This window comes from Rhyacophila brunnea, unplaced genomic scaffold, assembly GCF_057557595.1.
Source record: "Rhyacophila brunnea isolate RB1 unplaced genomic scaffold, BYU_Rbru_1.0 scaffold_1, whole genome shotgun sequence".
NCBI classification, from domain to species: Eukaryota; Metazoa; Arthropoda; class Insecta; order Trichoptera; family Rhyacophilidae; genus Rhyacophila; species Rhyacophila brunnea.
In genome coordinates this window covers 38,743,024-38,769,625 of record NW_028232751.1, presented here as the reverse complement: position 1 = coordinate 38,769,625, position 26,602 = coordinate 38,743,024, and the positions used below count along the sequence as shown (strand labels likewise).

Here is a 26,602-nt window from a genome sequence, read left to right as displayed (position 1 = left end):
AAAAAATACTGCTCTTTTTGGATAAATCTTTAAAGACAAATATAATAAATATTATGTTTTAATTACATTTTTTTCTGGACACATCGAAAAACGATGTAAGTATGTAATATTTGCTACGCAATTCTGCACTATTTTTTTAGGTTCTTGTCTATTTAGTGTAAGTCAGCGGTAAACAAATTTTGAAAATAGCCAATATACTGGATCATTTGTTAGATTATGTTAGGTAATTACTATTTAATTCGTGAATTTTGCCGAAATCGGCTATAACAAATGCCGCTGTTCCAGCCTGGCTTCCAGTAAATAGACTTTTTTGAAAATTAAAACCATATTTTATTATATATTGTGTCACTGATTTAGTAATCAAATATTGTGTGATTATTAATTTACAAAATTAATCTATCACTTGGTATTCATCATATTGTTTTTACTACAAAAACATCGTTAATATACTGTTTATATGTGGTGAATACCGAGTGATAAATCCATTTGATTAATAATCATGAATTTATCACCAAGCGCTGAAACTCTTGAAAAGATTAAAATAATACAATTTTATTAATAACACGTTTCGTAACATCATTAATGAATTAATAATTCTCTATTATCTACAATCTGCTCTACAACCCTATGAGGATCTCAGCCAACTCATGAACAGATTTTTATTTTGACAAGAAATGGATGTTTGCCACTGACTTGTTAAACTGAATATGACCATACTCTGGGTCCAAACACACATTGAAAAAAAACAACACTCAAAATTTCCATACCCGGGATTCGAACTCGAGACTCATACATAAATATAAGATTAATTTATTTTATTTAAGTGTGTATTCAGTTCTATTTATAATATTGCACATGTTAGACATAATAGTATGATTATTATTCTTTCAATAAAAGAAGGAACCTGATTCTAAGATAATATATAATTTAACATCCATATTATATGAACGTCGCTAAGCAGATGAAATGGCAATAGGCCGGACATGTCGCTCGGCGAATGGACAACCGCTGGACAAATAAATGTCCTCATACAGTGATACCCAAAGGGCACCAAATGCCCACAGAGATGCCCTAAAACCCGCTAGATAGACGAGCATATAAAGTTCGGTGGATGTACGTGGCAGCAAAGAGCTAGGGACTGATAAGAGTGGAGAGAGCTAAGGGAGGTCTTCATCCAGCATTGGATCGACCCGGGCTGATGATGATGATCATGTAATGATTATCCACTTAGCGTTGAAAATGAAATTTATTACAAAATTCTTTGGGTATTAAAACAAAAACTATTTTATACCGCATGGAACGTTAAGTTTCTTATAAACGTGTCATTTTTTAGTAAGACGAATCTGAGAAAGAGAAAAAAAATGACAATTTGTAATTTATTATTGATTTGGGCGGTTTCATTCGAAGGTTTATGGATATTATTCATTGTTTGCATTGATTTATATTCTACTAATGACTCTTTACCTGGCAATTATTCAATACATTATGGTGCATCAGTCTAAAGTTATGTCATTTTTATGTTTTATAAGTTTCAATATACATAGGTACATACAACCTACGCATTTTTAATATTATTTATGGAATATAAAAAAACAGATATATAATCGGAAATAGTATGAATATATTAATTATTACAATGTATATATATATATATATATATATATATATATATATATATATATATATAACTGAAGTGACTTCTTGCAAGTAAGATGTCGTTAAATAAAATTATTATCTGTGATAAAATCTGTTTTGCTCAACAAATTATTGTAACTTCCGAATTGCCTAATTGTTTAAATATATGATTAACCCACCTACACATACACTATAAAAATGTGTACACTTAAATACATTATCATATGTGTGTGGGTGTACAGTGTAATCAGAAGCTACTAAAAAAATTTAGTATTTCCGGACACTTTCATATCGTCATCTGTCAAAATAGTCTTGCGGCTATTGAATAGCGATTTGCTACATAAATTGCTGTTTGATCAAAAGAAATCATACTAAATGCAAATTTACGACCAGTATACTTTTCAAACTACATGGCATCTTACTAAGCTTCAAGAGTCTCGGCTTTTGAGCTTTGAGAATCGATGTCTCCGCAGAATCTTAGGGGTACATTGGTACGACCGCGTTACAAACACCCGAGTTCGTGAGCAGACACAACAGCCTTCGGTGATTGAAGTTATCACGAAGAGACGAATTACGTGGCTGGGACATGTATTCCGGATGCCGCCAAAGAGTGCGGCACTTCGTACCCTTGTGGCACAGCCTCAAGGGTTCCGTCGCTGTGGCCGGCCCTCCCTCACCCTGCAGCGATGCTACAAAAGCGACCTACGTGCTGCAGGTCTGACATGGCGGGAGGCACAGGAGTTGGCGATGGACCGAGGGAAGTGGCGCCAACTTGTGCTTGCCCTATGCCCCAATGTTGGGACGTGACAGGGTGAAAGAAGAAGAAGAAGAAAGAAGAATACTTTTCAAAAAGATCACTTTCAGGAAAACACAATTTAAAAATTTCCAACCTGATTGATGTTTACAGACTTTTGACTTCACGAATAGGCATACAAGCTGAATTTTGTTCTGAAATACAATACAATACTTTAAATACAACATCTGTACTATAGTACTATTTTTTTAGAGTTAAAACTGTTTTTTTATGTTCTTTCAGGACCTAACTATGACCTAACCTAACCAAAAATATCAGACGAATTCGTCAACTAAATATACTTGAGACACCTACGATATTCTGTTATAGATGATACGAAAATGGCACCCATTATAATTATAGGTTGTAAGATTTATAATGGGTGCCCTGGTATGTAAGTAAGTAAGTAAGTACTTGTGGTAGGTACCTATCTACTTATAAAAATCTACAATATTTTACAAATAACACGTCCAAATATAGTCACAATTACTACATTATCTGAAGTCTGAGCAAAATTAATTTAATATTTAAATGAATAAATTAATAAATAAAGGCAAATATGATTGAATATAAACATTCAAGATGGACAGGTATGTATTATTTAAGTAGGTATAACATTGTATCTACCTCTTGCCTTGCAACGTTTTGTTTCGTTACTTATCTTACGTTGGACCAGTACTATTTTTTTACAGTTAAAACTGTTTTTTTATATTCTTTCAGGACCATTAGAGTTTCCAGTTCTAAACCAGTCACAGATGTTCTGCTTCCAAAATCTGTAAGCTTGACCCAATATAGGCAGCTGATTACACAATTATAAGAGCATCTCCATATCATATCGATTGAAAGGTAAGAGCTTTCAATTCTGTTGAACCTTTAGTTGGGCCTGGCTTCTACGAGAAGAAATTATTTTGCGTTTAGTAAATTTGCGGCGTCATACGAAGATCTTTTCACATCTTAGCTTAAACTACGAAGTAATAATATAAGTAAAACTAGGAATCCTATACACTTAAGTATAGACTACTCAAACCAAGGCCTTGAGAAGACCTTTCCTGAACACTTGAAGGGTATAACTCGTTCGGTACCTATATCAATGTATACGTCTGAAAGAGTGTGTAGACCTGGCATTATATGGATGAAAAAGTGACCACTATAACATTTATATCAATAATATTAAATGAAAATTATTAAATGTATTGCACTATAAGCCATGTAAGTATTGGATACCAATCTACTATAATATGAGCAACACTAAAAAGTAAATAACTCAAGGAGTATAATAATTTATACACAATATTATTATTATTATAATCACTAAGGTCACATAGATTTGTATAGAGACATCAACGCGTGAGTACAAAGAAAACTTTTCGTTTCATAAATTTAATTGAAGCACCACATAGCAGCACTGGCAAAGACTCGGTCTAACTAAGCTTACTAAGCGATTATTTAACGTATATCTTAATACATAAACATAATTTGAATACGAGGAGTTTCAGAACGCAATTCCTACGAGACAATTAGGTTAGGAATAGCGTAGTATTCCATTCACGAGTAAATGATAGGTATTATTAAAACATGAGAAATTAGCGAAACATTCAAATAATAAATACACTGAAATTATTGGCTCCACAATAACGATTTTTATAACGATAATTATACAAATACAATTGATTAGAACCTCAGATATAAGAAATAAAAAGATAAGTTTCTGTCAAAAATAATATAATAATATATAGGTACCTACGAGTACCTATATGAACAATATGAATGAAAATATTTTAAATATTGTCCGTAGATACGACCTAACACAATGAAATGTTTTGAAAATTTCATTGGTTATAAGTATATAAGAGTGATGGTTATTATTGAACAAATATATTCAAAAATACAATACATATACATATAGGTACCTAGATAATTTATTGTGATATTTTCCCCATGCCGAACTCAATACGTAATTGTCAAGTAGGGGTTCCTAGATATTCTACGTTAGAGAGTTCCTCCAATCAAAAATGGTTGGTTTAATTAATTGTTAGTATGATACCGATAACTCTCTTCCCATCAGTTCTTCAATACATCGATTAATTTCTTTCATTACAAGTATGTTTTACAAATTATTGTGATAATAAATTCCATTCCATCCTATGCTGTCATATTGTGTTACCATACTAGTAGTTTCACTTTAAGATAATTAAATGGAAATACCATTTTGGTAACATAATATACATATTACACCCACGATGGCCGCGTGGCTTAAGTACCGATCTATAGTGTCGAGGGTCCCAGGTTCGAATCCTGGGTCTGGTAAATACACATATTGTTTTTCAATTTGTGTATGAGTCAGAGTATGAACCTAACAGGTTGAGCAAGTGGCTGACATCCATTTCTCGTAAAAATAAAATCTGTTAATACAAACCTCCACACTGTAGAGGCCCATATGATCCTATTAGGATCGGACATGGTCGGAAAAAAAAATATACCTAAAAATTATATCGCAATAGCCAGTTGGCACAATGAAAGGCTGTACAGACATCGATGGCTCTTCTCTTTCAACCAACGGAAGAGACCAGAGAACACAGAATTAATAGGAACTGAAATACCGATCACGAGTGTGGAAGAATATGGGATAAATTTTAACACGTGTCGAGAATCTATCATTCTAAGCTTGTTCTTCGTTCTGATAACTGCTCTCAGTTTATGCACTGACGCTCATTCAATATTGGCGTATTTTAATGTTGCAACACCCACTATTGTACGTCTATAACGTCTATAACGTCTATGATGTCTGTTTCATTTTCCAATGACACTCACACATTCAAAACACTTCTTCAAAATGTAAGTGTATTTGGGTATAGCCTATCTGGATTATATTTAATATTCTGGCCCAGAGGATGTGAGAGCATTTTAGAGTTGCAGATCTTAAGAAGATGAGTAACATGACTGGGCGTAACACAGCGAGGAAGGTTAAGAAAATAAGGTACCGTTACGTCCGGCGCCATAGGATCGATTGTATGCAATAGCGACTTGCAGCTGGTACCTACTGTAAGTAATTGATAAAAATATTTCTAAGAAGTGTTTGTATTAAAAATCAACGATAAAAGTAAAAATTATTCAAATTGAAAAACAGAACGCGGTTTCCCGCCTACACGTTTCCTGTGCAACCTACTTCGCGTGAATCCGTCGTGGGAAGAGTGAAACTTGAAAAAAATGAGATAAAAATTAAATACATTATATTAGAAATAATAATTGATTGGATACTTTTATTACATAACTGAGTATTGATTTTTTTATCTAGGCGCGTTGTACAAAAATGTACAAAGACTATTTCCCAAAATTGGACTAGTACCTATACATACTTTTCGCTATCGCATTATAATAAATGGAAAGTTTATTTCATGTGTATTGAAGATTTTTAATTAGAAAATAGTTCACGCGACAATCATCATAGCCAGTGGCGAGTCCAAGGACATGGAAGCCCAAGGCCTCCACGATAAAAAATAAAATAAAACCCCTTAATTTTATCTACCAACATACGTTTTAAAAATACCAATGTAGGTATCTCTTTCCCAGAATAGCATACTGCATTAAAGATATTTATTGTTGAAGATGACACATATAATATTAATTCTTATAGTAGGTACAAGCAGTCACGTATTTTATAGAAACCCATTAATTTTAGTCGCCAGGAATTTTTTATGCCTTCGGTAATAATTATTGTACACTAAATTTTTAGATTTTTGTACAATTATTTTTAATAAATGACTGGTCTGAACTGTTTTGAGATCCCTTTTAAATCGATTGCGTTATCTAAGTCAACGAAAATCACCACTGATCATATCTTATTAAATGTATTTAATTACGCACTCACAGGTACCGTTGATCCGATCTGCAATAATTATATACCTGACGGTCCAGAGTAAAAGCGGTAATCTCCATTCGCCATTAATTGATATTAATTTTGAAAAAATATATTTATTATGTGTGCCTGCCTTTGGTAGAGGCATCCCATATTTTTTTGCCAAGTCTTCGACGCCGTATGAAAATCACAAGTAGATAAGGTAATGTGTATTTAGAATCATTGTTATACAACCGATACTGTTCACGTTCAAGCATATTACTATCAAGGCACGATCGGTGGTGGCCACACCGATAAGAGCCTATGGTGGTTCGGTTTACGGTGTAAATATTTGTAATTCGCTCAGGTATCGAGTACCGTATCGCATTTGATTCGCAGGTATATAATACCATGAAAACATTAATTGTTCGATCTACTAGAGTAAACATTTGAGCTTATACAATTTAGCTTACTCTCAATATGGGTTATTGTACTAGCATGAATATACCTACGATTATTTACGTCTGAAAGTTAAACTGTGTCAATGAATAATGGAAATATTATAAACTGATAAGCATTTGAAATATTGACTGTATAATAGTGTATGTATATCACCATAGTATTGATTTACTGTATTTACACAATATCTATCCCAATAATATGTATAAGTACATTACTTTACCCTCTGAGTGTATTTACATACTAGACATTGTGTAGTTCACAGTACATAAACTAACATAAAACTATATTCAATGGCATGAAATAATCTAGATTTTTTAGAAAAAGATAAGCATGATGTTTCGCTATTTCTATCATATTTAATTATTTGTGATGGTGGCTTCATGTAGTGCTACTAGGGACATTTAGGAGCGGAAGATTTTTTAATTAATTAAATATGTTATATTAATAAAAATTTCAAGTTTCCATTTTATGATTATAATATAATGTTTGTAATGGTTTTTTATCATTTACATGTGATAAATAAGGTGTAACATTTTTGATTGTTTTATAAATTTTGCTAATGTATTTTTTTATTAGATTTAGATCTAGAAAATAAGAATTACTATTTTAACCTGAAAGTATTTCATATTTTTCTGAACACAACAGGTAGTAAAATATCATTTTTATACAATTACTCAGTTTTAGCTTTGAATAAATAATTATATCCATATTTCAAATCTCAAAAGTACCAAGAGATGTACCATATTATACCGCTTTATACCCTTGCAATATTATGTATACCACAGTTTAACCATACTTATTATGTTTATTTTCAGTTTATTCCTGCGAGTTTTCAGGAGAAACAATCGAAGATTTATTTTCCTATGCACTGTAGTGTGTTACGTAATACACAAAATATCATATAATTTACTTAAGATGTAAAAAGGATTGCGTTTAAGTATAATAATAGTTCATTTTAATACCAGGTTTACAATAAATTATATCCATCTAGTGACTTTTTGGTTTGTTTCTCCGATGCCGTACTGAAAAGTTAGATTATAACTCTCTTCGAGGGTTCCTAATTATCATACATACAGTATAATATGCCCTAATCAGTGCAGTTGATCAATCTAGATAGTTTTGACATCACTGGCATCGTTGTACAAACTGTAGTGCTTATATTTGAATATTTTAGGACCATTTTTTGTCTCTGATTGACCGATAGATACGGCAGAAGATATTGGGACTATTTATGTACAAATACAACATAATATATTCCCCAAAATATATTTGAGAGAGGATACAATAAGAATCTTACATACATACTGAGAGAAAATGTTAATACAAACAACAATGGCATAACATTATCCTATGGTTGTACAATGTACTTATTCATTTATGAATACAGAACCATAATTTTATCGCAACTACGATAAGCAACGGGTTTATTGTATATTCTTAGACTAGATAGACAAGGTTAACTTATTTCAACAAACATACCTTTACGATTTTTATATATATGATATGCTTGTTACACGATTCAGAATATCTAAAACACTGCGTTGTATATGCCTTCTACATAATTCATAATATCATCCAGTAAAAAGATACCTACAATGTTTTTTTATTAAATACATTAAAGGTACAGATTCCAATGGGCATTATCTACTGAAAAAAATCTTAATTCTGTTATTCAGAATACACCATACATCTGGACTCTGGAGCAAGATCTTCTCGGATATTAAGATAGCTCAATAGAGAATTATTGGAAAATGGGTTAGTAAACGCTGCAAACATCTTACAGTTTCTACGAAACATTGGTTGAAAAATTTAATGCATGCTGCAATTCAGTAACATCTAGATTTACAATTAAAACTTGCATTTGAGTAATGATAATGCATGGTATTGGTAAGAAGTACCCAAACCCCTGAGATTTGCGACAACGTTGGTAATGTAATCATAATATGGCGAAATTGTAGAAGAAAATTGTTTTGAACAAAGATCTGACACAAATTGTCATGAATGAGATTCGCTATCCAAAAGATGGTAGGACAGTTCAAATAATTAATGTTGTAGTAAAAGCAAACCCATGCAATTCATGGTTTTTAATTACCTATTTGGAACTGGATTGTATCTTGTCTATTAAGATATTTTGACTATCTGTACGATCAATTAAGACTATGAAACGGTATTGGCTGGATCGTGAGCACAGTATGCTCGATAACCAACTGGGAATAGAGGAATGTAACATATACTTGGAGTACCAAACTGTAAGCTGGCCACTACCGATCACAGATGGAAAGTTGTTGGGTGAAGCCAAAACACATCACGGATTATCGTGATCCTGCTGATTAAAATGAAATGAAATGTAATATGTAACATGTTGCATAACCATCAATAGATAATAAATTTGAAAGACCGTAAACAAATTGGAAATGTATTCACAATCGCGAAGATTCATTCAAACGACTATTCGACCAAAATCAATAAAACAAATTAGACGATTGTTTCCCACGTCCGACCGATTACCAGACGACTCCGCATTTTTTTTGTAAATACCTACGATAAAATTGGCCTTCAAAAAACGTAACTATTTTACCTATAAATGTTAGACGAATATATACAATTTAAACATATTGCATAATAAATACATTATCGCGTCAATTTAGCGATTTAATGACTATTTAAAAATCGCCAAGTTGGCACCTACTGAGAAAACACAGTGTAAAGATTCATTATATCGATAAATGGCAATATTTACCTGGGCATGTAATTTTTATAAAATTTTATTTAAGAATTTACTCATTATGAGTATTTTAAATAATAATAATATGTCACTAGTGTTATAATTAGTATTCAGACGTACTTACCTAATAGGCAGTGTTGTATTTTCTATATAGTAGCAAAATATAGAATAATAAAGAAATTCTAGGGTAACGAATGAACCCGCGTAATGTGGAGGAATCTTAGCCGACTTTTTACCAGAACTGCTTATTAGCAATTTGTTCTAACCTATACAGTGGATAAACTGCAATTTCCTATTCTTCGTCGCGAACTGAATATGCCAGGAGAACGCGACTAATTTGGAGTTGGAATCAACCGTAGTTATATTTTAACACATCAATCACTGTCTAAACAACTATGTATTATCATTATTTCTGTTGTTATAATCATTTACCTATGCCAAACAGGCGATATTCGCTTATAAATTTGTGTTATTATAAAAAAAATAAGTAAGACGTAATTACCATTTTTGCTTCTAAACATAACACAGTATGGGAGTGGAGATTATAATTATGAAAACACTTTTTAGAAGAAATTGCGCATTTCTCATATTATTATGTATACGACAGAAGAAAAATAACAAGATGGTTGTTAGTAATTTGTTCAACCTATTATACTCTAAGGCCCGTTTCAGACGGGACACCGGTGTCGCGCTCGATAAAATATAAGAGGCCTTTGTATTCGAACAAAGGGGCATTTGTATTATGTTTATGAACGCCCAGAGCTAATGAGTAAATGCATAATTTCGCGTTATAAATTAAAACATAAAACCGGCTGCGGTAATAGACACAAGTGTATCGGCGGCCTGAGAATGTAGCGGCCGACGAAATAGTGTACAGGACACGCGTCGTTTCATTAGCTCTGGGGTGTTCATAAACATAATACAAAGGCCCATTTATTCGAATACAAACGGCTCATATAGTATATCGAGCGCGACACCGGAGTCCCGTCTGAAACGGGCTTAAGAGCGCTATGTAAACCCATCTGAGTTATCTTGGCAATAAAGACTATCCAGAGTTGCTAATTTAGCTCGACTTACATAAGAGTGTCTTGACTGTATTTTAAATGGTTTCGTTCTGGGCCACCTTTTTCCCCATTGGTTTACTACCTGCTATAATATAACGTATTATTATGTATGACGCAATCTAAGTTGCCGATATTGGCCTCTTAAAAATAGAGCCGCTTCCTAACTCTCTATCGTGCACACATAACAATAAAAATATGTGATTCTTACCACATGCGGGAATCGAACCCCCACGCACGGCTTCAAAGACGGACACTCTAGCTCTAGCACTATATATTATAACATTTTTTTTCAAGTCTTAGGTCTAGATAAGAACTATTGAGAAAAATAATATGTTTGTTAATTATCAATTATCAATTTCAATTCTATTGTATTTCGGATTTCCTTGGAAGTGAAGCAAATGCCGACTACTCGCGCAGTTACACACATACATAGACGAATATATTATTTTATGCACATTCATAATAATTATTAACTTCTATTTATGGAGAAATAACCTTCAGAGTGTGGCAATAATGATGACGGCCCACGCAAATCTAACCGCCGAAGCTGCTAGATCACTCCAACCCGAGATCGCTGGCTCCGCATTAAGGAGTGAAAGTTACCCGCGAAGACTGAACTAGCTGCCTGGCGTTAGATATACGTAGGATGGCATACGTCACACATCTCTCACCCACGGACTGGCTTAGATTCGGATGTTGAACAAGGTTGATCAGTAATCAGTCATCAGTAGGGATTTACAACACGGGGCAAATGTCACAATATCAATGTTTTTGTAATTAAGTAATTACTTGGTGTTTGTCACAATTCGATATTAATTAAAACAAAACCAAATAAAATATATTGTAAGTCACAGTGGTAGTTTTATAATATGAAGCAAGTTAAGTGATCGCTTCGTAAGAAAAAAATATAGAATAAAAAAAACCCTGGACATACTGCTTACTCTACCCAAATTCCCATTTTTTTTTAAATTACACAGGAAAAATTTTGGCAGTGGAAGGTAATTAATTAAAATAATTATTTTAACAATGATTAAAACGGGTTTCATTATTTCAGAGAGAGAATTTCCACAGTGGACTAATATTTTGTCATTCTCGATCATATCAATAATTATTATTTCATGTCATTTCGCAACGATTCTTCCATCAATTAGAAGGCGGAATATCTGCATAAATTATTTAATTATACTAGTGTAATTTAAATTAATATAAACCATGATAACATTAAAGTGTCATGAATTCTTTGCCAATATGTATTCAATTGCGAGTCTTAAAAATACTAGAATTTAAGGCGGTTGGGGTTCAAACTATACTACAACCGAAATACATAGATACCGAAACAACATATTGTTAAATTTAGTAAATGCTGTGTAAATTAATTTGTAAACTTTCTGTTTACGTATTTTTAGTTAAAAACTATAACCACACAATCAGTTAAGTTTCGTAATTTAATACCATATCAGAATATATAGAAAATTCTGCAAGATAATTTTAAAGAAGTAACTGAACACGAATAAACAGAGAGATAAAATGACACTCATGGGTGAGAATGTTAAGACCAAGTGTAATTTCATATAAGATTAACACTATTACGATTAAACGTTCGAAACAAAGAATACCGGTTTTGTATGGGCAGGAGGAGTATCGGCATTTTTTAATAAGCACGAAAAACCGGTATCGCAATCCCTATTATCGGTAGATTACTGAACACTCCTGTCTTTCGATTTATCGTTTGCCTACTCTACTCGTACGAGAAAAGTTATATTGATCGTCAAAATAAAACAAAAGAATTGATCGTGATATTACCATTGAGGAAATAAACAATTTCGCTGAAATGGAAACAAACTTCGTATTGTTTCGCTATTATAGCGAATGTATTATTATAAATTATTTATATCATTTTATGCATAAAAATCACATGAAACATTATTTCACATATTATACGGTTCTACGGATGCAATAATTGATTAACACATCACAACATATGAAGCCGTTTTCTTAATTTATATTCAGTAATTTATCAAGCCACGCCCATGGTGGCCGAGCGGTAACGTATCGGCTTGTAATGTTTAACGAAACAGTTTAAAGAATCATAGGTATACCTACTTATTAAATTATACCAAAAAACTTAAAAAGATGCGTATTATTCACATATTGGGTAGGTATAAACTATTATTACGAAAAGCATAACAATGCCTATTATTAACACCAAAAAAAAAATAAACTACTAATATTATCATGTGCCTTCACTGTCATTTTTGATAATACTTATTTTTACTGACAAGATCCCTACGATCCCTATAAGGTCCCTACATTCGTAGTCGGTTTTTATGTTTATAATTTTATTTTTATCGTTAGGGCCTCGAGTGCCTCAGTGCCTCGGGCCTCCACGTCCCTATACCCGGCACTGAACAATGGTATGTGACGTAATAGATATTGCTAAAATCTTAAATGAAAAATAATCGTTACATCGTTTTGAAAGAAAGTTTCTGGACACATTAAGTTATCTATTGGTACCCAAGAAGTACTAACGTATGTCCAAAAAATATACCGCAGAGACAGCTGGTTCAAGTATAATATAGGTTCTGTGGAAGTACATTTTATCGCAATTCACAGGACCAATATTAATGGAATCAGCTTGGAGTCGTTGATCCAGGGTGATAATGATACTATAAATATAATAAATATAGCTTATATATTATAGGAGTAGAGACACACAACAGATTATTAAATATAACTCAGATAGGTTATACCCCAATATACTACATTTCGAAGCAGGGTTTTGTATGTGTGAGAATCTTACAAAAATTAAATACACATTATACGTGGAATAGTGTGTTTTTCAACCTTCAAATACATCAATATTGAACGAGCGTCAGTGCATAAATCGGGAGTAATTGTCAGAATGAAGGACAAGCATATTCTTGATACAAGTTTATCCCATATTCTTCCACATTCGAGATCGGTCACCTGCTACTCCACACCCGTTAGGTATTTCAGTTCCCATTCATTCTGTGTTCCCTGAATAGGGATATCTAAAAGGGAAGTTACTATCAAAACTTTTCATTCGATACGATATCGATAATTTGGATTTTTTTCGAAAAAAATACTTAGGTATCAATCAGCGCTCGAAATGGAATATTTTACGAACCGGAGCGTTTGATAATTTTCCGAATATATTACCATAATAATATGACGTATCTAATTAAATTTTACGTATATTTTATAAAAAATGGTGTATTAGATTTTGTGTTATTATGCCAATATACTTAAGACGGTCAATTTCATTTTTCCACGAGATGGAGCGATAATCTCGGGGATTTCATGAACCGGAACTGCGCTCCGGTCTATTTTGAGGCCTGGTTTCAATACTTTTCTTCCAATATCGATACTTTCTTTCGATAGTACATCCCTACATACGTTTTTAACAATCAGCATGCTCTAGAACTGAAAGGCGAGGCAAATAACTACAAATCTGATGATAATATTGTAATGCAAGTAATTAGGTCTCGGGCACATAACTACACTACTTTTTAGAAAAGATAAAATATATTGTATAATGCTAGGAATTGATATGAGAAAGAATAATATTGGTATAATATGACAATATTTGAAACAGGGATATGTATGTTGGAGTAGGTAAATATGTATACTGTACGCAAATAACTTTTGACTATTTTCGGGATGCACGATGAACATGAATAAATTTACCAAAATTGAATTAATTACTTAATAATGTGAATATCATTCGTTTTAAAATATTCGCGATAATGATTGTAATTGCTTTCTTATTCTTTTGAGTTTGGTCATAGTTTTAAGTATTTTAGTGTAGATATAATTTAATATTGTTATCAATAAAGTGTCACAGCTAAGGATCTATTTGTATAGTTACCAAAATTTTGACGTAAAGTGCATTTGAATACCGTTTTAAATGATAAGAAACGCAAACGCGTAAAAAAAACATCACCTGAACAAATATCACGAGTTTAATTAATTGATTTTAAATATTTAGTTTATGGCCACTAAATTTAATCATTCATATTATTTTCTCTGCAACTGATGTAATATTATATTTAAGATATAAATTAAGTTTTATAAAAATAAGCACGTTTCAATTTTTCTTTTGAATATTATTATAAAAAACGAGTACCTAAGCACAAGTTATATAGATAACATCAATTATTATCAAAAAATAATTTTGAGAACTTCACTTCAAGTCGAAAAATAAATTGTATGCAATAAAAATGTCATTGCAGCCACGTTCTGTAATAATCTAGAAAATAATATATATGTTATCTATAATAAACAGGTATATATTATAGATAACATATATTAAATAATAAATCAATTAATATTTACCAATATTCACCTTATACTATGTTTTTACTGTTTAATATTATGTTATTTAAAGAACTTCCTAAAATAACCTGTTGAATATAGTAACGTCTTTCGAAAAGGTATTGAAATTCTGACAACCGTTTATGTTTATAACGTTGTACCATCTCATTATTTTTAGTAATGATTAAAATTTATACCCAAAAATATAAATGGTAATTATATATTACACTTCATATCATAAAATTTAATATAAGTGAAGATATTAGTTCATAAGGCTGTTTGATTTTTTTTTACAAAATATCAAATGTAAGGATAATGTCTGTTAGGTAATAAAGAAAACAATTATTTTATTAGAATGTTTATAATAGATAAATAACTGATAATATTGAGATGTAATTAATAAATAATGACATACCTTTATTTCGAGCTGTCTTTTTGAACGTGACTATTTATAAACTTATGCTCACTTTAAAAGTTAGATTTTTTAAAAGAATTTAAGTGGATTTATTTCTAATTTCACTAATTTGACAAAATGTTTTATGTAAAATCACTTAAATGCCATCCACCATTACAATGTATTATTAAACAGCCGTTTTGATAGTCAGTCACATTTTGTTGGGCCCGTTCACGACGTCGCCGTGATGTTGGTTCCGATAATAATTTTTACGAATGAAAACAACAACACTGCAATTTTCGCGCATTATCTAGTAAACAGGGATGTGCATTTTCTTCGAATATTACGTGTACAAAGTCGCAAAACAACACTCAACAAAGTATTGAAAACAGATATGAAGGAACATACGGTCAACATAAAAGATACAAACACCATTACGGCGCTAAGTTCTCCATCTCGTAATAGGGTGACCATTTCAACAGTCCGCCAAGATCAGAAGTCTTTTAAAAATCATATGATCATCAAGTGGTTATCGAAGATGACAAAATTAAGAGTTCTTCTTAGGCTTGCGTGTAAATTTTACACACGCAGTTCACCGTATCAAATTTCACCGTGAGCTGTTGTAGATGCCGGAAATAGATGGCCGTATAGCATGAAGATCAAAAAATAACACGTTGTTCGTGGAGCATATCACGAGCATATACTTAACCTATTTAAGAACTCCGTATAAATAAATTATACGATAATGTACTTTGCAAATTTTTACGTGTTTCATTCACGCATGAATTTAATCTCAATACTGTATGGTCATTTGTTTCCAATGCAACAGCTCACGGTGAACTGTGATACGGATATACTACATATAATCTTTCGAACAAGGTTACTCTATCGTTTTTGATGAATTATTAATTGTGCACATTTTTATTGACTTACTACGACGAAGCTATTTTGGAGAATACATAACTATCGTTATAAGGGATTCTATTAATAGAATTTAAAAAACCTAGTGCAGTCTGGTAAGCCTTAAAGGTCATCAAAATTTTACATGTTGTGATTTTCCATTATTAATAGGTATTGAAATAAATTTTGTAAATAGTTATTTTTATTGAAAACGGTTTACTTAACTAAGTTTGGTGAGATACAATGAATAAAACATTTTTCCGAATTTAGGCACAGCTTAATACGTGACACCTAAGTGATGTTATCAAAAACAACAAAAACGTTATTAATAAAAATACAACCATTTAACATACTTAGTAAATATTAAATTTCGTAATGGTTATTTTCAGATGTAATATGTAACCCTTTTTATCAATGAGGATATTTCAAATTTGAAATCCATTATTTCAAGACTCATTTTATAGAAGATTTTAAAAAGTAAAACATATTATTTTATAGACAGCTTTATTTATTCGTATTACGCACTGGCGTAGAGTGGGAAAAATACAACTTGTTAACTTATTTACAAAATTAGTTTTTAATAATTAACATAATATGATAATAATATTTTAATTTTATGTACTAAAGCCAAAACTGAAAAAAACATAGGTACTTATTTTATTTTTCACTGCTAAATTAAAACTTGAATACCTAAATATTCATCCATTTAAATAGATACTTAGACTAATAATCGTTGTCATGGATTTTAAACAATTCTTTGCACTAATTAACAAACTTGCATCCACAAACTAATGTTCACGTAAGTGGATGACGCCCATGACGCCTGGTTACCCTATCTCCTGAGAGCAAGATACAAACAGGTAGGTCTATCAGATTTCAAAGAGGGACGCAAACGTGTTTCCGCAGCAGGTGAGAGAGGGACGAACGTTATGTGAATGCTGCAAGACCTGCAAGTTAGCGTTTTCCACGCCAGGTGCGCTAGTGACCGGAGAGCCTTCCACCATCTTGGATTCTGGCTTCAGAATTCAGATACGTCGAGAATATGAGCGCCGAACGCGCACAGGTAACCTGCGGGTAAATATTACACCGTAGACCCGATAACATTGTCTGTGCAATGTGTCGAGTAGATCTCAAAACAATACGTGGGTATGGCTAGGTACACGTACGACAAAACTGCCAAGCAAGCAATTTGTTTTTTTCTCCCATTATAATAATACAAAGTCGTCGTCTTCGTATAACTGTACTCAAAATGTACTTAAATCAAACGACACGATAGATTATCACAATAAACTGACATATATATGTAACTTTAATTATCTTATACATATTAAAAGGTAAATCATAATTATATTCGTCAATTGATAACTTTACTGTCGAATAACATTAATACAGCATGAATTAACGGTTTAAGCATTACTGGGACTATAGTGTTTAACTGAAATACCGAGTCAAAAAGGCCAGGGCGGATTTTACGCAACTGAAAATAGTACGTAGCCATGACTAAAACTTACAAATCAAAACGAGAATGATGACATTGAAACTTTTGGGTTTTACTATGCGAAAAGAGGCGTAGGGAGATACTAACAAAAAGTTTTTAAAATGTGAGTATACACACGCAATATGGTGATATAAACAGGAAGGACATCGTTGCGAAAGCCAAAGAATAAAAACGCAAAAGTCAAAACAGTAGCAAGTTTTAAATCAAGCATAATTGCGTTCATGTTTATATTTTTCAAAAAACATACAAACAAAGCTATTCCTCAAATCGTCGCTTGATATAAATAAATCCATAACACGGACAAGTAGGCATTCTTCAGGCACTGTTTGTGTTGAATATTATATCAATTGGTGATTTAAAAAATAGAGTATTAATTCATTGTACATAGGTATATCCGATATCGTATAATTTTGTATCATGCGTACCAATAATTGTATTGTTAAATTAATTTAGCGGTTGTATGTAGGTTTATCATGTGCACATACATAAATCACATGCCTACGTCGAAATTTGACACAATTTTCGCAAAATAGTTATACTTTTTACCACATTTACTAATTCTATATAGTATGCTAATACATATAATGAGTAGGTAATGGTTTGGGTTTTTTTTAACATCACGCCCAGTGTGTTATCGTTCGTTAGTTGTTCGAAATAATTAACAGATTCACAAGAACCGTTTGTAAATTTTAGTTAGCATGTGATACGGCTCTATGAAGAAAAAACACGATTATATGCCTTTTTTCTTTTTATGGTTATACGTTGGATAAAACGAGAGGGATGCCAGTGTATCGTCATCACCTTGAGAAAGAAAGAGAAGCAATAGACGAGCTATGCGGTTCGCCTTCGGGGGTTTGTGTATGATTGCGTGTACACGTAAGCCTTTCTGTGCATGTGTGAAATGCTCTTTATCTAACAAACACAAATATAATATATAAGGCATCATTCTCTTCTCTGGGCTACAGCATCTCAGAAGAAATCAAGAAACCAATCTCAGTCGAGGGTCGAAAGGCTCTGCAGGCATTTATTTAACTTTAATCCTTATAGACACTATGCATACTTATATTATTTATTAAAGACATTATTATATTTTTTCTAATAAAATGTCTTTAATGCATATTAAAAAAGACGAACAGTAACGCAATTAACTAGGAAATTCTATCGTAAAAACTTGTTATCTACTCAACGAAAATTACTGAAAGATATGATTACGCGTAAATTGTTTATTAGATTTCACTGTAGCACACGTCACTTTGAGATGTCTTACCGGAAAAATATGACCGTATAGCATTAAGATTTTTTTTAAATACGCGTTTTTCGTGGAGCATCGCAGGAAGTAATCCAATTTTATGAGATTCAATAATTTTAATTTGACTTGATAATTACAAACACCTACACGACACACTATACGACCAACTATTTTCGATGTACCTAACATCTTACGGTGAACTGTGAAACGGTTAACTACATACGTACAAATTTTCTAATTATTTACTAAGTAAACATATAGTGAAATCGAAAATACCTACCAACATAACGATATTAATGTGTCTACTATTTACTAATGGCACGATCCTTGATTCTTTAGGTAAATAAGTTTAAATGTCATAATATTTAATATTGTATACGATTTCCTCTACAATATAGTTTAAATTCTTTACTACCTACACAATTTAAAAATATAATATGGCATTGTAATAAAATATATTATAATAGTTCACTATAATAAACTTGTGGCGACAAACAATGTTTACAGTTTTGATAACTACTGTGTAGTCGCAAGAAATATGGCGGGAAAAAAACAGTAAAACTATTCAAAGAATTTACAAAAATAGTGGATACGAGAGTATACCGTAAGGCTCAATTTTCGTAAAAGATTAAAAGTTAGTACATGCAAATAAAATAAGGTAAGTATATAATAATATACTGTTTTCAACGTTAAGGAAAATAGGGCAGATATCCACAGCTGCAAAATAATACAATATGCTTACCTGTTATTTCCTACATAATATCTACACGACGTCATAGATATTGTAACATAATAATCAGCACGGAGTATTTTTAAGACTTATGTTGTCATAGATAAAGGTATTCAAAAATATGGTAGCAAGATTTGTTTCTAACCCCATGCCAGTGGATGATTTTAAGATAGATACAAACCAAACAGCATAAACATTTAACACGTATTGGGTTTATATTTAAATTGTTTGATATATTACTTAAAACACAGTCAATTATTAGCAATGTTTGAATCAATACATAATAATTAATAATGTGTGCGTTAATGTCAGTAAAAAGGGCGATTAGAAGAGAGTTCAACAGAGACGTATGCAGAAGAAAATTCGCTTTGCTACGCAGCCTCTAGTTGCTCAATTTTAAAGGTGTTGATGATCTGATGCGACTGACTCTGAATGAGGATAGAGATATTACCTACTGCAATATGGTAGTCAACCTGTGATAGAAGACGAGAAGAGAATATATTATGTCTGTGCAAAAAATACTAAGAAAACGTATCTTCAAAATAATAAACACTTTGAAGAAAATACCATTTAATTATTAAAATTTAGTTTCATTTTTGAAGTTATACTTCTTTTGGCGCGTTTGGGAAAATAGATCAGAGTGTATTTTTGGCGTGTGACGAGGGCGCGCGATTATTATGATTATATTCATTTCGGTCTCAGGGGTAAATGCGCATGCGAATAGTGAGACTAACATTCTACATTGTTAATTTATATTCATAAAACTTTATTTCTATTGAATTGTATATTTATTTTTCATTGTAAAGATTGTGTATCAAGATTTGAGGCTTTATTTATGTAAGTATTATTTATGAGTAAAATTATATATCAATAAATAAATAAATATATTTTTCATATCATAAGCTACTAATAACCCATGTGCCTATTCAATCGTCATCAGTAGAATTAATGGAATTAAAGTAATAACCGATATTTTTTTGTTGCCAACGCCAAAGAAGCATAACTTCTAACGCGCGTACATAAGTACACACACCGATTTTTTATTTTTTGTTAAGTACTTATTTTTTTAATTATTAAAATCAAATATTTGACCGGCAATTGCAAATTTTTTAATTTAATTTTAAGCCACGCTGCCCTATGCCCTATGACGTTCAACATATTAAACTTTAGCTTCATCAATTTACCAACAACTTTTTAAATAGCCACTTACAATAAAAAAGAAAATAAAAATAAAATTTAAATACTCGTGAAAATATTGTTGTCTTGTTCGACAATGTGTGTATGTAGGCACGCGCTTCTACATTCACCTCACCGCTTCAGCACTACTATATTATTACTTTACCTAGTAGAGTTGCCACTTCATAACATTGCACTCCGGCTCTAGAATGACAATGATGTAATATATTCTAAAAATATATTTTTTACATAATTATTATGTATTTATTTATTACTACATATATATTGTAATCAGGCCAAGAGGCGTTTCAGTATTAAAAATTATAAAGCGTATACTTACTGTATGTTATAAATACTACTACTAAATTATTATTGATAATGTACTACAGGTACATATAAGCTGCATAAGTGCATCGATATGTATCCAGTGGTTTTTTTAGTTATAAGCGTACTAATAGAAACAAACAAACAAACAACTTATTTTAATTAAGAAGGTAGTATAATATGAATATATTACAAAATATATAAATACTCCGTAAAGGCTTTATGTAAAATCATTGATTTTCTCACTTATATAAAATGGTCCAAAAACAAATAAAATTGTCCTCGTTGTTTTTTTAAAGAACAATACAATAATTTATAACACGCGAATATAGTGTTAATTGCTGTCAAAATAATATAGTGAATTCTTGATAACATAATTCAATTATAACCTACATAAACACCCTTGTTAGCAACGTATGGTATGTTATTTAATTATGTAAAAAAAAATGATTTTCCAGAAACTAACCTCATGAATTGAGGAGATCGGAAAGTTTAATGTTTATAAAATAATGGAAAACTTTGATTATTAATTCTAAATGTACGATTTCGATCACAAAATAAGCAAAAACTAAATTGAGATATGTTTGAAATGAGGCAAAAACATTTTAAATTCGTCATTGTAGGTAATGTATCTGACACTATAACAATTGTCAGACATATATATATATATATATTATACCATATTATTAGTACATTATAATTGAGACATTGGTATTGAGAATACGAGAGGGCTTCATTCTCTTCAGTGATCAGTAAATTACTTAGCGGAATCGTCACGGTCTGGAAAAATTATTGACTGTCATTATTTATAATATTATGGACATTACTTGTAATATGGGATTCTGGCATGACTGAGACGGGAATGGACAACTTACAATATACAATGTAAGTGCATATTATGAGACATGCATAAGTAGGAATAACATTTTATTCAATACGTGTACAAGTTTTTTATTAGCATATTTTCCACACTCTAGATCATAGGTTCTCAAACTTATTTCGACCACCACCCACTTTGAGATTTAAAAGAATCTAGTGCCCCCCATATTGTTTAACTTAACTTTTTACATTACCATCTGTTGCGTATCTTAAAAACAGTGATTGCAAATATATTGTTTAAACATTATATAGGATAGGATAGATAGAAACAGAGGAAGAGCGTCTGCGCGCTGGAGCGACCAAGTGAAAGAGCTGACTGGGGCACCATCCATTCTGCCCTGAGAGAAGCGGAAGATCGAGAAGGATGGAAAGTCTTGGTCGCTCAAAGGCTGGAGAAATTCAAATGTGGTCACGATCATCAGCCATGAGTGCACGACCAAGAAGAGAGAGGATAGATAGGGTGTGACCCATATCCTATTTCTGAGATCAAAGAATGTTTCAATGAGAGAAAATAAAACTCATACTTAATCATATTTAGAAGTATTTTTATTAACATTAAAAGAAGGCTTTGATGGAATCGCCGCAATCCACCGATTTTGTATGAAAAACCATGGACTACATACATGAAATACAAAGCTGCATCCACATTATTACATGCGTAAGCGAATCTAATTCAACCGTCTATACGGGACTCCAAGCATTCGTGTCAAGTGGTGTCTTGTCTAGATTCCGTCGAATTTGTATGGATAGAATTTGTCTGCCGTCGCCCTCTAGATTTCCTTAACGCCCCTAATTTTCATTAAGCCTTCTACTGCCCCCCTGAAAGCCTCCAGCGCCCACAAGGGGGCGCTATCGCCCACTTTGAGAAAGACTAGATCAGTATCCTGTGATACCATACCCAGTAGGGTACACCGATTCCCATTCATTTTGTGTTACCTGGGGCAGACACAAGAAGACTAGCGAGCGACAGGGACTATTGGGGGCACAGTGTGGTGTCCATATGCTCCAACTGAGGAGTCGTAGTGGTTAAAGATAAAAAATATTGCTTGTAAACTAATCTCATTTGCTGATTGCTAAACTAAATAATGACTCAAAACAACGTGTGTGGGAATAAACGTATGGCGTTACAAAAAAAAACATGTTAATTATATAAAAATATTTGCAATAATAATAAAATCGTATATTATTGAGGAAATTGTGAAACGTGAATTCGTTAATAAATCTTTATGTGAAAATAATCAATAGTAATGTCAGCTTCAAGGTAAGATTTTTTTATTCAGATTTCACCAAAAATATTGATAACAATGTCAGATTGGCGGACATTTTAAATTTATGGCACCACTGGAATTTGGTACTTACAAAAAATAAGAGGAATATTATATATGTATGTACAATATGATAAAATATCTACGTAACTTTTTTGGTGTCTACCTACCTACTAAATAATATTATTTAGTATTTTAGTTCTCAATCGAATGTGGAAGGACCGAGAAGTTCTACGTAGTATCAAAACCAGGAAACTACAATACCTCGGCCACATTATGAGAGGACAAAAATACAGCATTCCCCAACTTGTCATTCAAGGAAAGATCAATGGGAAGCGTAGCAGAGGACGACGCCGCATTTCGTGGCTTAAGAACCTCCGTGATTGGTACGAGTGCAGCTCCACCGAACTGTTCCGGGTAGCAGACGACAAATATAAGATCGCCTTGATGGTGGCCGACCTCCGCTAGGGGATGGCACAATAAGAAGAAGAAGTATTTTAGGAATTCGAATTATTTATTTTAAAAACATTTCGGTAGTTTGGATGTTGATAAATTTAACAAAACTTACAAATGCAATAAAATATATTAATTAGGTACCTATGTGATCTTTTATTGTTTATCACAGATTGTATATTTTCGATGGTTGCGTGGTTTTAAGGCTAAAAAAAATAATATGAAATTAAAATGCTTGTCTAAATTATTAACACAGAATCAAAAAAGGTTATCATATATTTACATTATATAGTTTTACATCTTCCACAAAAGCCTTAAATATGCACGTGTCTTCTGCATAGCTTAAATTTTAATAACATTAATTTAAATTCGATTGTAGACTTAACGCATTGAAAAAATAGTTAGTCGGTATATTACAATTATATACTTACTGCGGACATAAAATAATGGGGTATATTTTGCAAAACGTAGAAAAGATTGGCAGGTTTTAGAAGAGATTCTGGACATTTTTATGATTTCATTCATTATTAATTGTATATACACAATACATTTTTCTTGACAAATTAGTTTACATGAGGTAAGTTCCTAAATTATAGATGCCAGCATAAAGTTCCCAATAATTAACAAGAATTTAGATTTTTTTCTACATCCTAGAATGAGTTTTCCACTTAGTCTAAAATGTTTTAACTCATAAAGCGTGAAATGTACTTTCAACGTACCTACCTATTATCATTTCAATATACGTATATTCCGACTTATTCTTATTGGTTATACATTAAAACTAACGAATTGAATAGCCAATATTATAAAAATAAATAATCACAAACAAAAAATGGGATTTAAGTGATGTAATAGTTTGCTAAAAGCCGCTAAAATATAATAGAGCAGGACACACAGCTCAAAGATGAAACAATCGCTGAAAAAATCTAGTCATCCAGTGGTACCCAAGAGGTAGACAATACCTGAAATGTAGACCACTGGATTGACGATATAATTAAAAAGTATAATACAGGACCAAGAGGAATGTAATTAGCATGAATATGACTTTATACAGCAGTAGATTAACCTATGCTGGCAACTGTGACGATGACATCATTACCAGCCTGAATCTATCCACTGCTGGATGAAGGCCTCCTCAAGCTGCTTCCACTTCTCTCGGTCCTGTGCGTTGCGTTGCCACGTACTTCCGCAGAACTTTATCATTTCATCGATCTAGCGGCCTCTAGGTCTACCTTTCGAACATGTTGTACCTCTTGGATACCACTGGATGACTAAATTCGTCCACCGATTGTTTCTTCTTCTAGCTATGTGTCCAGCCCATCCCTAGTTGAGGCCTTTAATGAACTCTATCACATCGCAAACCCTTGTCTGCTTCCTTGTCCACTCATTCCTCTTTTTGTCCTTTCGCGTTATGCCCAGCATGCACCTCTCCATACCAAGTTGTGCTACTCTAAGTTTCTGGATCTCTCTTTTACTTAGGGTCCATGTTTCACACGCATATGTGATTACGGGAACAACGAATGACATAATCATTATAAATTAAATCATCATTTTACCTTGTACAATTACTTTTTAAGAAGATACCCAAATAATAATTAAAAAAAAAAAAAAAAAAACGGTGTGTGTACTATGTACGCGCGTTAGAAGTTATACTTCTTTGGCGTAACAAAACAAAAACAAAACTTGTGATAACCTAGATTCTTCGACTAGCTCTTAATTTTCTTGTTAAATTACACACTCAAGAAAAGGGACCGCTTATTGGAACGCCGTTGGTTTATTTCTACACATTTTAACTTATATTACTGAATTATATAATTATTTATCGTTGTTTTTATTTTTAAACTGCCACTATGACGTTTAATAGTTTGTTTACGTAATGAATTGCAAATTGCCGACAATAATAAATTCGCTGCCTAGGCAACGGAATAATTCTAAACTATAATTATTATACTGTATAGTCGTCAGGATTGGAGTATCATACTGTGGCGTAATGGTAGTGCGGTCGGCTGATCGGCAATCGAGTGCGTTTATTTTTGTGTGAAAAAATAAATTATGTATTACATGTCACACGTCAAAAATACACTCTGATCTGATTTTCCAAACGCGCCTGAAGAAGTATAACTTCAATAAACGGTATATGGGTAAATTATTGTAATGCCGTCTAAAGAATAAAATGTAATAAATCCACCTGGAGTAAAACTTTGGTAGCACCTGCTTTTTGGAGTTGAAATGACTAGGCAGTATTTAAAAAATATTGGGTGCTTGGATTAGTTAGTTACTTAGTTGGAGCGTTTAGTTAAAGTTAAGAGGATGCACCTACACTCACGGGAGATCTTTTCTTAAAACACAGGTAGAAAATCATATGTAGGAGTTATACAAGAGAAGAGCTGGCGCGATGGTGATTTGACCACATCTTTTGTTAGACAGCTCTACCTTTATTCATTTTTTTTTCTTACAAACGAAATTTGTTCACCATAAGCAGATACATCTGCTTTTGACGAAGGTATATTACAGTGATAGCGCACTAAAAGCAAGCGATATGGTTTTGGTTAGAAATTGTTGTATGCAAACATCTATTCTACACATATAATATAACGTGTCTGGAAATTTGTAAGCATGCATTTAGCATTATCAAACTTCACCGAGAGATGTTGTATTGGAAATATAATAATATAGTCGTATAGTATTGAGATCAAATCCACGTATACATAAAATACGTAATAATGACAGTGTTATTATCCGATATTTGCTACCAATCAATATCAAATTAATGTTCCTATAAAATCTAATGAAATTAGATGATAACTGTCTTCACTGTACCACGAATAATGCGCATTTTTTATCTCAACTCTATACGACCATATTTTTCCGGTAAGACAATACAC

The 26,602-nt window shown here is 32.2% G+C and overlaps 1 protein-coding gene across 3 annotated transcripts in view; it reads right to left on the bottom strand.

The window, feature by feature from the left end:
* The window catches only part of Egfr (epidermal growth factor receptor), a 344,631-nt gene that overhangs the window by 104,293 nt on the left and 213,736 nt on the right, over nt 1-26,602 (bottom strand). The window contains exon 1 of one of the 3 annotated variants that reach the window (XM_085943956.1): nt 15,265-15,711. The exons of the other annotated variants lie outside the window; for them this stretch is intronic. The gene's annotated coding sequence lies outside the window, so the exon portion shown is untranslated. Of the gene's footprint in view, nt 1-15,264; nt 15,712-26,602 lie in introns of those variants that run through there. 3 annotated transcript variants of the gene reach the window in all.